Raw genomic sequence first — 15683 nt, 5'->3', positions numbered from 1 at the left:
AGGAGGAGGTGCTGGTGGTGGTGGTGGTGGTTGAGGTGGTGGTTCGTAGTTGTATTAATAACTAGTGAGGCTTAAGAAGATGTATAAGAATGTATCATAACACGTTACCTTGTGGTGGTTGAGGAGGAGGAGGAGAAGAAGAAGAAGGAGGAGAAGGAGAAGAGAAGAAGTTGGAGGAGAAGGAGATAGTCAGGATGATGCTAGATGAGAAGTACGTTGTAGAAGAAGGAGAAGGAGATCGTAGCGGTTAATTAGAAGGAAGAGGAGGAGGAAGAAAAGGAGAAAAAGGAGGAGATAGTAGTAGTGAGGCTAGATGAGGAGAAGAAAAGAGTAAGAGATAGTAGTGGTGAGGCTAGAAGTGGAAAAGGAGGAGGAAGAGAATTAAGACCAGTTTATTCAGTATCTACGGAATGAGGAAAGAAAGGCTGAATCAATATCTAGTAGTGCTTACAAAATCCACAAGAGAGTATTGCAGCACATTAGCTAGTGGTAGTGACCTTAACTGTGATATTGGCAAACCAGGATGTGTGTGTTCTTTTCATCATGATTGTGAAGCTGTAGTGACGTTGGGCTAAGGAGGTGGATGTAAGACGTAAGGTGTTTTTTTCATTGTCTTGTGTATAGGTGAGGGTGCATGAGAGGTCGAGAGGAAGGGTGTAGGACTGTAGATGAAAGGAAAGATTTGTAAGAGGTGTAGGTGTGTGGACAGAGAGGCGACGGCGAGGCATGTAGAGGGAGATCAAGTATGTGTGGAGTGTCGTTCTGAAATGCTTCCTCGTCTCCCCTCCACTACTTGCAAAAAACTCAGTAAAGAAAAAAAAAAAGCTACACGTGTTTTATTAACCCCCTTTACTACCATAACGCGTTTCCATATTCGTTCTGCTCACTATTTGATGACTTTGTACAGCTTCAGAATCTTATGTGGGATTAAAATAGTGAAGACTCTAGCCATTGATCTTCTGCCCCTCCATGGACCTTTCCTAATGTCAATAAAATGGTCTAATCGTACACAAATCTCAAGGTAAAAATGTGTCCCAGTATTGAAGGGATTCAGAGTGTACTTAGGGTTATATTGATAGATTAACAAGAGGTCTACATTATAAACAGCAGAAACGGTCTTCAGAACCCGGCTAATAATGTCTGTGGCCTTTCAAAATAGTCGAGAGAAAGAGAGAGCGAAGAGTCTCAGAGTACACGCCTTAGAATGAAGGTTGTGAGAGGAAAAATAGAAAGGTATCGGATATTTACGTTCAAGAGTGATTTAGTGTTGTGCGAAAGGGGAAGGTGCGTAAAGAAAGTGAAATAGAGCAAAAGGGAGAGTAAAGGAAGGGAAAGAAGGAAAAACGAGTTAAGAAATGGAGATAAATGAAGAGCGAAAGAAGAAGAAGGAGGAGGGAGGAAGGAAGGAAGGAGGGGAAAAGGTGCAAGAAAGTGAGTTAAGGGGAAGGAGAAGGGAATGGAGGAAAAAGACATAAGAGGGGTTAAGAAGAGACGGCAATAGTGTAGTGAGAAGGAGAGCCAGTGAAGTGGAGGAGAAATGGAAGATTACGTAAATTGGGGTGGAAGGAGGGAAGGAGAGAAGGAAATGAAAAAAAATGGAGAAATGTGTATCCGTATGAGAGAGAGAGAGAGAGAGAATGATTCGAAACTTACATTAGAAGTAACCGTTCTTCCTTCTCCTCCTCCTCCCAGTGCTTAGGCCTACGGGTAATTAGGCGGCACACGTGGCCAGGTGGGGCAGGTGTGCTTCCCGTTAATCACTTCACCTGAGAGGTCGTTTATCTTCCAGTTTCTGAAAATGGATGACGGTTCCCTTCCCCCCCCTTCTCTCTCTCTCTCTCTCTCTCTCTCTCTCTCTCTCTCTCTCTCTCTCTCTCTCTCTCTCTCTCTCTCTCTCTCTCTCTCTCTCTCTGGTTTTGTCAGTGTAAAGGAAAAAAAATGTGATAATAATCGTTTTTTTCTCGTTTTAAAAGTAGAAAATAAAAATGTTTTCTCTATTTTTTATTTCTTAATAAATGAACAATGTGGTCCTCTTCTCAAATCTTTCGTTCCCATTTTTCTTTTTTTTTTTTTCTTTTCATTTTTTTCCTCGTCGGCGCCTTGAAAGGAACACATTTCACGGCCGGCTTATTGTTGAGTTTTCTTTTCTTTCCTTTTTTTTCCCTCCTGTGATTTTTTGTCATTATATCTGGCAAGGAAGAAATTAGGCCTTGGCGTTGGGACAGAAAGGAAAGGAAAGGGGGAAAAAATAAGCCGGTGGTGGTGGTGGTGGTAGTGACGGTGGCGGCTTAGACAAAGGTTAGGAAGGCCTAAAAAGTGTCTCTCGGATAACAAAGAAGAAAAAAAATATTTATATATATATGTGGGAGAGAAACTGAAAAGTAACGATAGATGAGAGAGAGAGAGAGAGAGAGAGAGAGAGAGAGAGAGAGAGAGAGAGAGAGGGAGGATATTGGCTACAAATGGCACCTTTAATTAACACCTTAGGGACAGGTAGACCTATAACCGGATCACCTGTGGACCTTTCTCTCTCTCTCTCTCTCTCTATCTCTATCTCTCTCTCTCTCTCTCTCTCTCTCTCTCTCTCTCTCTCTCTCTCTCTCTCTCTTTACTTTGAGAACCTCCTCCTTGGCAGCCCGTCACTGCTGAAGGTGAGTTGGGTCAGGTGTTTAAAAGTCACGCCTCGTTGATTGGTTACGTTACTTTTTGTCACGTATTATGCAAACTATTTGGTTTTTGTGTTTGTACCCTTTTGTGTTTGTATCCTCTTATCTCTCCTCCTACCCTTTTGTTTGTTTGTATTCTTGTCTTTTGCTCTTATTTCTTCTATTTTTTTCTTTCTTTCGTATCTTGTCTCTCTCTTCTTACTTCTATTTTACCTAATTCTTTCTTTTGTATGTGTTTTTACTGTTATTCTTTTCTTTTTTATTTCTTTTGTTTTCTTGTCTTTACTCTTATTTCTTCTTCTACCTTTTTTTTTTTTGTATCTATATTTACTTTTATTTATATTTCTACTCTTTTATTTATTCTTCATTCGTTTATTCAATTAATTTCTTTATCTCTTTTGTATTTACTCTTTTATTTCTATTTCTGTCTTTTTACTTATTTTTCATTCGTTTATTTAATTCACTCGTCTGTTTACATATTGGTGTATCAATCTTCTCATCTGTTAATTCATTCGCTAATCTGGTTATTAATTTATTCATCTACTAATATCCCGACTTATTCATTCACTTCCCTCTTCATTTACTCATCTATTTGCATATTTCATTCTTCTTTTGTTCTATTAATTCATTCGTTCACTATCCATTCATCCATTTATCCATTTCTTTATCTTACCCTTCTTCCATTTTCCCTTTTATTTTTGTGGTTTTCCTTCCTTCATTCATTCCTTCATTTCTTTATCTTCTTAATTCTACTTTTCTCTCCTTCTCTTCCTGTTCTCTCTTCTCTTCTTCCTTCCTTCTGATATTGTTTTTTTTCATTTTCCTTCCTTTCTTCCTTCCTTTTCCCCCTATTCTTCTATTCTCCTCTTCGTCTTACCCTACTCTTCCTATTCTCTAACCTTACTCTTCTTCCTTTCCTCACTTCCTTTCCTCCCGTTATCTTGCCTTCTTTCCTTCCTTTCTCCCTTCCTTCGTCTCTCCTTATCCTACTCTTCCTTCCTCAGTTCCTTCTCTTCCTTCCTTTCTTCCCTCGCTTACTGTCTTCCTTTCCTTTCCTCCCGTTATAATCCCTTCTTTCCTTCCTTTCTCCCTTCCTTCTTCTCTCTTCTTATCTTACTCTTCCTTCCTCCTCTTTTCCTCTTCCTTCCTTCCTTCCTTTACCTGCACTTTTACACGTCTCCTCCTGTCATCCATCCCTTTCCTCCCCTTATCTTCCTTCCTTTCTCTATTCCTTTTTCTTTTCCTTCCTTCCTTTACCTGCACTTTTACACGCGTCCTCCTGTCCTCCATCTTCCTTCCTTTCTCTATTCCTTTTTCTTTTCCTTCCTTCCTTTACCTGCACTTTTACACGCGTCCTCCTGTCCTCCATCTCTTTCCTCCCCTTATCTTACCTTCCTTCCTTCCTTTCTCTATTCCTTTTTCTCTTTTCTTATCCTCCTCCTTCCTTCCTTCCTTCTTTCCCATCCTTCCTTCCTTCCTTCCTTCCTTTACCTGCATTTTTACACGCCCTGGAGCTGCACGAGTCCCAGCAAACATGGACGGCAAACCACCGCCACTATGCTGCCCTATTCATTTAATGCCTCATTCATGCGTCAGGTGAAATTATCGCCGTGTAATTATTCACTCGACTCATTAATTTGCATATTGGTCATCTGCATATTGGAGCGATCGCCGGCCTGTTCATGGTTTTACTTCGTTGTTGTTGTTGTTGTTGTTGTTGTTGTTGTTGTTGTTGTTGTTATTTGCGAGGGTTAGGTTACGTTAGTTATATTTTTGGGGTTGTTGTTTGTTGTTGTTATTGTTATTGTTATTTGTAAGGGTCTTTCGCAGTGTTGTTATGTTGTTTTATTTTGGGTTTGCTTGTTTTTCTTAGTGTATCGTTGTTATTTTTGTTTTACGTGTTTGTTTGTAAGATTTTGATGGTGTTTCTACTTTTCGTGTTTTTTTTTCTTCATTATGATTGTTTTGTTTATCATTTATTTTTGTTTTTAGTGCATCGTTATTTTTTTTTTTTTTTTGCCTGATTATTTGCTTAAGTTCGAGGGTGTTTGTATTCTTCCTTTTTATCTATTTTTTTTTATTTTCCTTATCCATCAATTCATCATTCTCTGTTTGCTTATTCATTCGTTCGTGGGTGAAATTTTTGATGTTATTCTTTCTACTTTTCATTTACTCGTTTATATTTTTCCTTGTCCATCAGTTCATTTACCTCTTTTCTTTATTCATTTACTTTTCATTTGGCGCTCCTTCCTTATTCACTCGTTTATATTTTCCGAGTGAGTTTGAAGAAGCTGAAAAAATCTTATTACGAAAGTTACGTTTGATAAGACGTTTCTTTTTCCTCGTGTGTGTCTTTAAAGTTTATTCAAATGTCATCAAGCAGTCTTACTATTTGTGTTCTCTTTTCCCAGTGTTTCCTCTTTAAGTTTCGTCGCTCCTGTGGGGAAGACGAAATCATAATGAATGGCTGTCGTATTTTTATTCAAAGTTCATACACGTCAGAGTGGTTTGTGTAGTTCTAGGACAATAAGTGTGTGTGTGTGTGTGTGTGTGTGTGTGTGTGTGTGTGTGTGTTTTCATTTTCATATTTAAAGAGAAACTACATTACTCTGTACTACGAAATAAACCAATAAAGAACTAGAATAGAAAGTAGAAACTCAAAAAGAAGGAAGAAAAAATAATGACACGAAGAAGTCGCATATCAAAACAACCTTTCTACCCTTTCTGCCTCTTCCTCCTCCTTTTCTCTTCCTCTACCTCTTCCTCCTCCTTTTTCTCTTCCTCTACCTCTTCCTCCTCCTTTTCCTCTTCCTCCTCCTTTTCCTCTTCCTCTACCTCTTCCTCCTCCTCCTTCCTCTTCCTCCTCCTCTTCCTCTTCCTCTTCCTCTTCCTTGCAGCCATTACTTCCCTCCACTCATCACTCATACACCGGGTGGAATGCAACAAGAGTGGTGGTGGTGGTGGTGGTGGTGGGAAGCAGGAAGATGGGTGGCTGGCTTGTTGTGTAGTGCGACGTGGTAATTTTAGCATTGACACATAACAGCTTGACATGTATTGCTATATTTACAGATGACAAGCGAAGGACGGTGAGGTAATAATAATAGCAGTAGTAGTAGTGATAGTAGTGGTAGTAGTAGTAGTAGTAGTAGTAGTAGTAGTGGTGGTGGTGGTAGTAATAATAATGATAATAATGGTAATGATAATAAAGAAGAGAGAAGAGAAAGAATACTAGTGGTAATATGACAAAGAGAGAGAGAGAGAGAGAGAGAGAGAGAGAGAGAGAGAGAGAGAGAGAGAGAGAGAGAGAGAGAGATAATAATGAATGCTGATTATTGTATTTTGCCCTTACTTGGATTAACAGACAAACACAAAGCATAAATTGAACACTATAATAAATTTAGCTGCCTAGATAAACCATATATAGAATAATTAGAAAGGAGAAAAATATATGTACGATTTATAACAATATTGCAACTGAGAAAACTAATAAAAGAAACTCTTATATATAAAAAAAAAAACGTATTCTGAAATGAACTTAATAATAACTGATTGAACATTATAGTATTACAATTATATACAAGTAATTAGAGTAATCACATATACCCATCACATTTCCCTAATTCATCCTATTACACATACAGAGAACTAATTAACACACACACACACACACACACACACACACACACACACACACACACAGACTCACTGACCCTCGGCTCTTCACATCCTCCTAATCTCTTCCGCCCCCGCCCTTCATCCCCACTTTGGTTTGGTGGTGGTGGTGGTGGTGGTGGTCGTCGTGGTGGTGATGGCGATGGTGTGAAGTGGAGTGACACGTGACACTTAAAAACAGATGACTGCGCTCTCTCTCTCTCTCTCTCTCTCTCTCTCTCTCTCTCTCTCTCTCTCTCTCTCTCTCTCTCTCTCTGGGGTCGAAATTGATATTAGAAGCGTGACAGCTGTTTTAGACACACACACACACACACACACACACACACACACACACACACACACACACACACACACACACACACACACACGTTAGTAATTGAATAGCAGCAAGTAATAACATGTTGATCAGGCAGTAAACACATCGGTAACTTTGGTGACTTTGTGCTCCGTGATAAACTTCCTCCTAACTTCATACTAACTTTCTAACCAAAAAACTATTCTTTCTCCGACTTCGATTCTTTCTCTTTGATTTGTTCTCTTTTCTTTCCTTTGATTTCTTTTTTTCTTTTTTTTCATTAAGGGATGTGATTTAATTTATTTTTTAGTGTTTTTTTATTTAATTACATATTTTTTGCTATGGTGTTTTTTTTATTTCATTTTTTCTATTCCTTTTCTATTTATTTTCTTTGCCTTGGTGTTTTGTTTTACCTTCCTTTTTTCTTGTTTTTCTAAGTTTTGTACGTATTTTTCTTTTCTTTTCTTTTATTTATTCTTTTTTTTTTTTTTTTGCTATGGTGATGTTTTACTTTTCCTTTTTTTTTTTTTTTTTTTTTTTTTTTTGCTTTTACTTTTTACTTGTTTTTATTTATTTTTTTATTTATTTTTTTTTTTTTGCAATGGTGATGTTTTGCTTTTCTTTTTTCCCTCGTTTGTTTTCACTTTTACTTTTCACCTTTCTTTTCTTTTCATTAAAGGATGTTTTTTTTTTATTTCACTATTTTCTTTGCCTTTGTGATATTTCCTTTTTTTGCTCCTTTCTTTTTCACTTTTGTTTTCGTTTTCTTTCTTTTTCGTTCACTTTTCTCTTACTTTTTTCTTTATTTTATTTTCCTTTTCGTTTCCTATCATTTTTTTTATAGTTTTGCTTTCGTATTTTCTTTTCTTTTTCCTTTTTCCTTCCTTCTCTCCGTATTTTAGTTATTAATTTCTTTGTTTTCCCACGGTGGTCTGTTTTTTCATTCCCTTTTCCTTTATTTGCTTCTTTTATTTTCGTCTTTTTGATCATTTTTCCTGTCGTCTTTCTCTTATGAACCTTCTTTCACTCTCTCGTTCTCTCTATCTTTCTTCTCTTCCTTTCTTTATCTCTCCCATATTCCTTTCTCTCTATCCCTTCCTCTGTTCCTTCTTCCTGTCTTTAATCCTTCTATCTCCCTTATCAACCTTCCTTTCCATCTTCCTTCCTTTAATATCTTTCTTTCTCTCTATCTTTCTTATCTTCTTTCCTTTATCTCTCTCCTGTTTTCCTTTTGTTCTGCCTCTCCCCAATTTCCGCTTGTCTTCCCTTACCATCGCCCCCTTTCATCTATTTCCCTTCCCAGCCTTTTTCTTTTTCTATTTGTATTGTGTCGTCCCTTCCACACCTTTATTTTTTTGTTATGTATCATCATTTACTTCACAGAAAAGAAAGAAAGAGGTGTATTTAGTTTTTTTTTTCTATTTCCTTATCCACCATTTCTCTCTCTCTCTCTCTCTCTCTCTCTCTCTCTCTCTCTCTCTCTCTCTCTCTCTCTATTTCCCTACTTTTTTGTATTATATTTAGTATTTTTTTCTTCATCCATCTGTTATTTCCTTTTATTTCATTTATTTTCACGTTTTTTCTATTTTTTTTCATTTCTTACTATACATGCACGTGTTCGAGTTTGTTTAAGACCTGTGACCTTACCTTTATTTGACCCTTTCTCTCTCTCTCTCTCTCTCTCTCTCTCTCTCTCTCTCTCTCTCTCTCTCTCTCTCTCTCTCTCTCTCTCTCTCTCTCTCTCTCTCTCTCTCTTTCTCTTTTTTTTACCTGTCTGGATTTAACCTTCATTTTTCACGACCCTGTTCTTTCCTTCCTTCCACTGCAGCCACGTGTTCTAGTTTAGTTATTCACCTGTCCTCTACCTCACCTTTACCTGTCCCCTCCTCCTCCTCCCTCCCCCACCTCCCCAGACGCCACCTTGTTAGTTGTACTGTCTCTGAGTAACCCTTTTGTTTAGCTTGGTTTTTTTTTTTTGCTTTTATTTGTTATATTTTTTCTAATCTTTTTATTTATTCACTTTATTATTTCTTTCGTTTTCGTTTTGACTTTTTTTTTTCCTTTATTTTTGTGTTTTTTTTTTTTTTGTTAATTAACCCTTCATTTATTCACTGTTTTGTAGTTTTTTTTCTTTTTTACATTTTTTTTTGTATAATTTTAAGCTTCTACTCTCCTTGACTCCTTAATTTATCTTTACTATTGTCATATTTTTCCTTTTCTTCACTTTATTCATACTCCTCCTTTTCTTTATTATTTTTCTAAGCTCTTACTCCTTTCCCGCCCACATGTTTAGGCCCACTTATTTACCTATCCTTGTTTACCCATCCTGGCTCACCTTGTCCTTTTTTTATATACCTATTTATGTACCATCTATTTAAGTTCCTTTTAACCTTTTACCCCTTTCCCAACCACGTGTTATGGCTTACTTATTTACCTGTCCTGTTGTTTACCTGTCGTGTATGCACCTGCCCTCCCTCTCCCTCTCCCTCTCTCCTACCCTGTTGCTGTGTCCTCTGTTCTATCCCTTGCATTAACTTTTTTTTTTTTTTTTCTTCCCCTTCCCTGTCTCTTTGTTTTTCTGCCCTGCCCTTACCCTGCCCCAACTGCCCTCTGTCCCTGCTTAACCTCTACCATTGCACCTCCTCCTCCTCCTCCTCCTCCTCCTCCTCAGTAAATCCAAACACAGCTGTCCCTTTCTTTTCCTTTCTTTTTTTGTTCTCTGTCTTCCTTTTTTCTATCTCAATTCTCGTGCCTGACCTTTGCCTTCCTAACCCACCACCACCACCACCACCACCACCACCACCACCACCACCACCACAACCACCACTTCCCCCATCACCACAGTCTAGTCATCCTTCATCTTGTTTTTCATTCTCCTCCTCCTCTTCTTCCTCTTCTTCTTTCTCATCTTCTTTTCTTCTTCTTCTTCCTTGAGTATATCTTTCTATCTTTTGCTTTCCTACTTTTCGTTTCTTCTTTTCCTCCCACTTCTTTCTTCTCATTTTTTTTATTTCTCATTTACTTCTTTTCTTTTACTCCTTCGTTACTCCTTACTTCCACTTTTTTTCCTCTTCATTTTTTCCTTTAATCATCCTCTTCCGTTTCCTTTTTTTTTCTTTTCGTTCCTCTTTTCCTCTTTTTCATCTCCTTTGTATTTTATCTCTACTTCCACCTTCGTTTTCCTTGCATCTCCCTTATTCTTTTCCTCAGCTGCCTTCATTACTCTTCATTCTTTATCCTTATCCCCCCTCTCTCTCTCTCTCTCTCTCTCTCTCTCTCTCTCTCTCTCTCTCTCTCTCTCTCTCTCTCTCTCTCTCTCTCTCTGCATTATCCTTAAAAGTTATTATTATTATTGTTTATTATTATCTTCAACTGCATTTACTACTCTTCCTTCTTTATTCCTATTTTTTTCTTTCTCTCCATATTTCATTCCTTTTTACATTATTCCTTCCATTGCCTTCTCTCTACCTCCTTTTTCTCCTCCCTTCTACATTCTTACTCCACGTCTCTCCTCTCTCCCCGCGATTCCTCCCTCTTCCTCACTTTCCTCTCACCCACTCGCCTGCCTCCTCTCATCTCCACTAATTCCCCTCACTCAAGACTCTATCCGGTTATGATGAGATTAAATTCTCCTCCCTAAGTCACCATAGATAGTCAAGCTCTTCCTGCCTTCCTCCTCCCTTGGCTCTTCCTTGGCTCTACCTTGGCTCTCTCTTGCCCTCTCAGCTCCAACCCTCATCTCCCTAACCTCCCTCCTTATAATCAACTTCTTCCCTCATTTTTCCCCTCTTCCCTCGCTCTTATTTTTCTTTCTTATCTTTCTCTTGCTTTCTTCCTTAATTCTCTCTTCTTTCTTCTTTTTCTTCTTTTATTTCTCTTTATCCATCACTTGTCCTTCTCTTCCGTATCCTTCTGTTCATCCTTCCTCTTTTTTTCTTTTATTCCTCTTTATTCATTCTCTCTTTAGCTACTTTTCTCTTTTACCGTCTTTCGCTTTCTCTTATCCCTCCTTTTTATCCATTCTGCTTCTTTTTTTTCTCAATTTGCGTTTCTATTTTATTCATTCTTCCTTCCTTTGTCTTTCTCTTCATCTAGCCAATCTGTGTTTTTTTTCTTCTCGTTTTCTTCTTCTTTTTATCTTTTTGTCATTATTTTGCTGCTTCCTTTTTCTTTTCTTTCCTTTATTCGTTCAAACCATTTTACTTTTTTTTTCATTATTATTTTACTCCTCCATCTTTACAAAGTCAGAATGTTCTCTTTTCTTCTTTATCTTTTCATTTTTTTTCTTTTCTCATTTTGGTATTTGAGTTTGTTTTGGTTGTTTTTTTTATTTTGCTTCATTTCATTCTATCCAATTTCTTTTTATTTTTTATTTTTCCTTTTTTTTTTGGGGGAGGGAGTATGATTATTTTCCCACTCTTCCTTTCCTCTCATCTTTTATGTCCTTTTTTCATAATTTTCTTTTTTTTCATTCTTCTGATTTCAAAGTTTGTAGACTCAATATTTTTTTTTCTTCGTGTGTTTTCTCTTCTAATTATCTTCCAATTCTTTTTTTTTTTTCTTCTTTATTTCGTTTTGTTCTTTTTTTCTGTTTCTCATCTTCTAAGTTCGTAGTTTTAGTATTTTTCTATTTCTTATTTTCTTGCAAGCATTCTCCTACCTCGTTACATCTCTCTCTCTCTCTCTCTCTCTCTCTCTCTCTCTCTCTCTCTCTCTCTCTCTCTCTCTCTCTCTCTCTCTCTCTCTCTCTCTCTCTCTGGTTCTTTCTTAATTCTCTCTGTGTGCTTTCGTTTCCCCTTCCTGTTTTCATTCTTTTATTTTCATTTTTTTTTTTTACTCAGGTTTTTTTCTTCGTTCTTTCTCCTTCCTTCCTGTCATCCCACTATTTTTTTTTTTCTTTTTGCTTCATGAATTCTTTCACAACTTTTTTCTTCCTATTTCCAGATTCCTTTCATTGACTTTTTTGTTTGAGATCTGTTTTATCTTCCTCTTCCCAATTCCTCTCTTTCTCATTTTTGTCATTCTTCCATTCTCTTGTTCTCTTCCCTTCCTTTATTATTTCCTTGTTCGCATTTTTTTTTTCTATTCGGTTTTTTTTTCTCCTCTCAGTTCCTGTCCTCACCTTTTTTTTTTTTTTCAATTTATAAATCCTTTCCTCTTACTTTTTTTTCTAATCTTCCACTTTTCTTTTCGTTTCTTTCTTTTTTCTGTTTGACTTTCTTTTCCTTTTATCTTCCGCTTTCAATTTTTGTTAGTTTCTTTTATTCCTTAATTATTCATTTTTTTCTGCATTCCTCTTTTCCGAATTCCTTTTTTTTCTGTTTTTTTTTCCTCTTTCCAAATTCCCTTCGTTCCTTACAGCTTTTTTTTCTAACTTTTTTTTTTTATCCTTCCACCTCTTCACTCTCCACCCTTCCCCCTTTAATCCCTCCTCTATCCTTCACTTCCTCCTTCGTAAATATGAAGAAAAACCAAGACTTTTCTCCATTTAATTCCACTTTCTTCCTCCCTTCCACTCTTCGTCTCTTTCAATCTCCCTTTGCTCCTTCCCTCCACCTGCACCTCCTCCAATCTTCCCTCTCAACTCTCCACTTCCTTCCTCCTCGTACGTATTTATCCACTCCTTCAAGTCTTTACTCTATTTCGTCTCATATTATGTAGTTTCTTTTCCTTCTTCCTTTTCATTATAGAGGAAATGGTAACTATTTTTTTCATTTATTATTCTTTCTTTCTCTCACTTTCTTTTGGTTCCCTCATTTGTTTTCTTCCTTACTCCTTCCTCCTTCTTTTTTTTTTTTTGTTTCTCTACTTCGTTCGGCCGTTTTTTTTTTTCTTCGTTTTTTTTTTCCTTTCCCTTTGTCACTCTTAATTTTATCCATTTTTCACTTTTTTTATTCATCCTTCTCCACTTCTTCATTCTCTCCATGCAGTTATCTTCGGAGGCCTCATCTCTCCTCTTATCAATCTCATACCTCCACCTATAGACACCTTCCTGCATTTAATCCCTTTCATATCCAACACATAACCACTCGACCTTCCTTCTTAATTAACTCCCTTCTTGTACTACCACTCCTTCAATCCATACCCCTCGTAACTTACTTCCTTTCTACCACTTGCCCATTACTTACTATCTAAATTGTCTCTTAAGCTCCTCCACACTATCCTTCAAAACTTTCTTTCTAACACTTTCCTCTTTGCTTGCTACTTCTACCCTTCCTAAGTTCCAATTCACGCTACCACTTCATAACTTCCTTTTTGCCACTTGCCCTTTACTTACCACCTCTGTCGTTCTAAGTTCCTTCACAGTAACCTTCACAAGCTCCTTCACGCCTGCACTGTATACTTCCACGAATCAGTAAAGAAACGCTAGTTACATCATCATCTTTTTTTTTTTATATCCCACATCTAGAGAAAGAAAGGAACATTACTTATTTCTCCTTTACCCTTCTAAGTTCCTTCACACTACCCTTCACAAGTTCCTTGCACTACTTCCACGAATCACTAGAGAAACATAAGTTACACCATCCTCTTGTCTATATTCCACACTTAGAGAAAGAAAGATGAACAGTACTTATACTTCTCTACCCTTCTTAAGTTTCTTCACACTACCCTTCACAAGTTCCCTGCACTACTTCCACGAATCACTAGAGAAACACAAGTTACACCATCCTCTTTTTTCATATCCCACACTTAGAGAAAGAAAACCACATTACTTATTTCTCTTCCATCCTTTTTAAGTTCCTTCACACCAGCTCCTTCACCCTTCACAAGTTCCCTGCACTACTTCCACGAATCACTAGAGAAACACAAGTTACACAATCCTCTTTTTCATATCCCACACCTAAGGAAAAGAACATTATTTACTCCCCTTCCTAGCTGTCCTTTCTTTCACACAGCACTTCCACGAATCACCACAAACAGCAGAGGCACTAGCAGCTGAGGTGAGGGGACGCGGGGTCACTATCATGGGGCAGATGGCCTTGAGAGCGCCCCTGAGTGTAGCCAAGGGCGAGACTGACGCCAGAGGAGTGGAGGGGCAAGCGGTGCAGGTGTACATGTCTGCGTCAGGAGGGAAGGGGGCTGGAGCGAGGTAGTGTCTTTCCCGTGACAGCCAAGTGAAGGAGATAAGGTTGTGCTGGAGAGATTAGCCGGAAAGTAAGATGGGTGAGTGGGTGGGATTATGGGGGATGTTAGATGATGAAAGGGGGGATAGATGAGGGGAGGTAGATGTTACCAGAGGGGAATTAAAGGGAGATCAGGATATTTAGAGGTAGGTAATGAAGACTAGAAGCGGGGAGATGAAGAATGAAAGATGAAGGGCAGTGCAATGAAGGAGAGTTTAATGGAGTAGAGGGTTATTACGGAAGGGGAGGGAGATAAAAGTAAAAAGAAGATAAAGGAGAGGAGAGGGAGACGAAAGGAATTAGATGAAGAAAAGTAAGACTAGAGAGAAGTATAAGGGAGATAAGAAGATGAGTTGATATTGAGAGAGAGAGAGAGAGAGAGAGAGAGAGAGAGAGAGAGAGAGAGAGAGATTTGATGACATTAGCGTTGATGACCACACATAATTCTCTCTCTCTCTCTCTCTCTCTCTCTCTCTCTCTCTCTCTCTCTCTCTCTCTCTCTCTCTCTTTTCTTTACTCCCTTATCTCTTACCCTGTGTGTGTGTGTGTGTGTGTGTGTGTGTGTGTGTGTGTGTGTGTGTGTGTGTGTGTGTGTGTGTGTTGGTGCTAATGAGCTAAGTGACCTGCAGGTGTAAGGTCAGGTGTGTCAGATGTGTTTACCGCTCAGGTGAGGAATGGACACGAGGAGGAGGAGGAGAGAAATGAAAGGGAGAAGAGAAGGAAAGAACTGAAAACTCCCCTCTGTTTGGACAGATGTGTGTGTGTGTGTGTGTGTGTGTGTGTGTGTGTGTGTGTGTGTGTGTGTGTGTGTGTGTGTGTGTGTTTTAAGTTCCTCTCTCTCTCTCTCTCTCTCTCTCTCTCTCTCTCTCTCTCTCTCTCTCTCTCTCTCTCTCTCAGAAAGTTAGGTATGGAAATAACGTATGTATAAATGGAGAGAGAGAGAGAGAGAGAGAGAGAGAGAGGCAGGCTTAACACATCAACAGACCAATAAAACGGACACTTCGCTGACCGCCTTTATTTGACACGGAGATTATCGAAGGTCATTTGAGGTCAGGTGTCTTGTAACAGGTCACAGGGAGGTCATAGAGGAGGAGGAGGAGGAGGAGGAGGAGAGATCGTATGTCTTGAATAGGAGAAATGGATAGAAATCATCATTATCTTCCTCCTCTTCTTTCTCCTCCTCTTTCTTCTCTTATCTTCATCCTCCGTGTCACAATTATCTTCCTTCTTTTCCTCCTCATTTTCTTCCTTCTCCTCATCATTTTTTTTCTTCTCTTCCTCTACTTCCTCATAATCCTCTTCTCTTCCTCCTCCTCTTCATCATTATCTTCCTCTTCTTTCCTCCTCTTCCTCCTCCAATCACAGGTGTTGCTGATGGTGATGAACGATGCTGATTGGTTGTTCTCGCTCTCTCTGTTCGCCATTAAGCCAATCACGGCCGTCATTATTCCTGTGTAACTGTAGCTCTTGTTTTTTTGTTTTTTGTTTTTTCTTTTCTTTTCTTTTTCCTCCTCCTCCTCTATCTCCTCCTACTCCTCTTCCTCCTCGTTGTTGTTGTTGTTGTTGTTGTTGTTGTTTAATAATGATAATAATAATGATGATGATGATGATAAAGATAATAATAATGTCTACTTTCACTTTCTAATGGCACGAGGAGGCAAAACAGGTCAGGTCAGGTCAGATCAGTCTCTCTCTCTCTCTCTCTCTCTCTCTCTCTCTCTCTCTCTCTCTCTCTCTCCTTCTTTTCTTTCCTTTCTTTCTTTTCTTTCCTTTCATTTTCCTTCCCTTCCCTTCCCTTTCCTTCCCTTCCCTTCCCTTTCCTTCCCTTCCCTTCCCTTCCCTTCCCTTCCATCTCAATAATGTACGGTTTTATTTATTCCTTTGTCTTTTTCCCCTTAACGAAATCACTGTTGGCGTGTCGAGTGA

At 38.4% G+C, this 15683-nt stretch overlaps 1 pseudogene; it reads left to right on the top strand.

Moving 5' to 3' along the window:
• The window catches only part of LOC123511609, a 23299-nt pseudogene extending 9572 nt beyond the window's left edge, over positions 1-13727 (top strand).
• Positions 13728-15683: the final 1956 nt, after the last annotated feature.

The sequence above is a fragment of the Portunus trituberculatus genome, chromosome 31, assembly GCF_017591435.1.
Source record: "Portunus trituberculatus isolate SZX2019 chromosome 31, ASM1759143v1, whole genome shotgun sequence".
Classification (NCBI taxonomy): domain Eukaryota; kingdom Metazoa; phylum Arthropoda; class Malacostraca; order Decapoda; family Portunidae; genus Portunus; species Portunus trituberculatus.
This window is presented reverse-complemented; position numbering and strand designations above follow the sequence as displayed.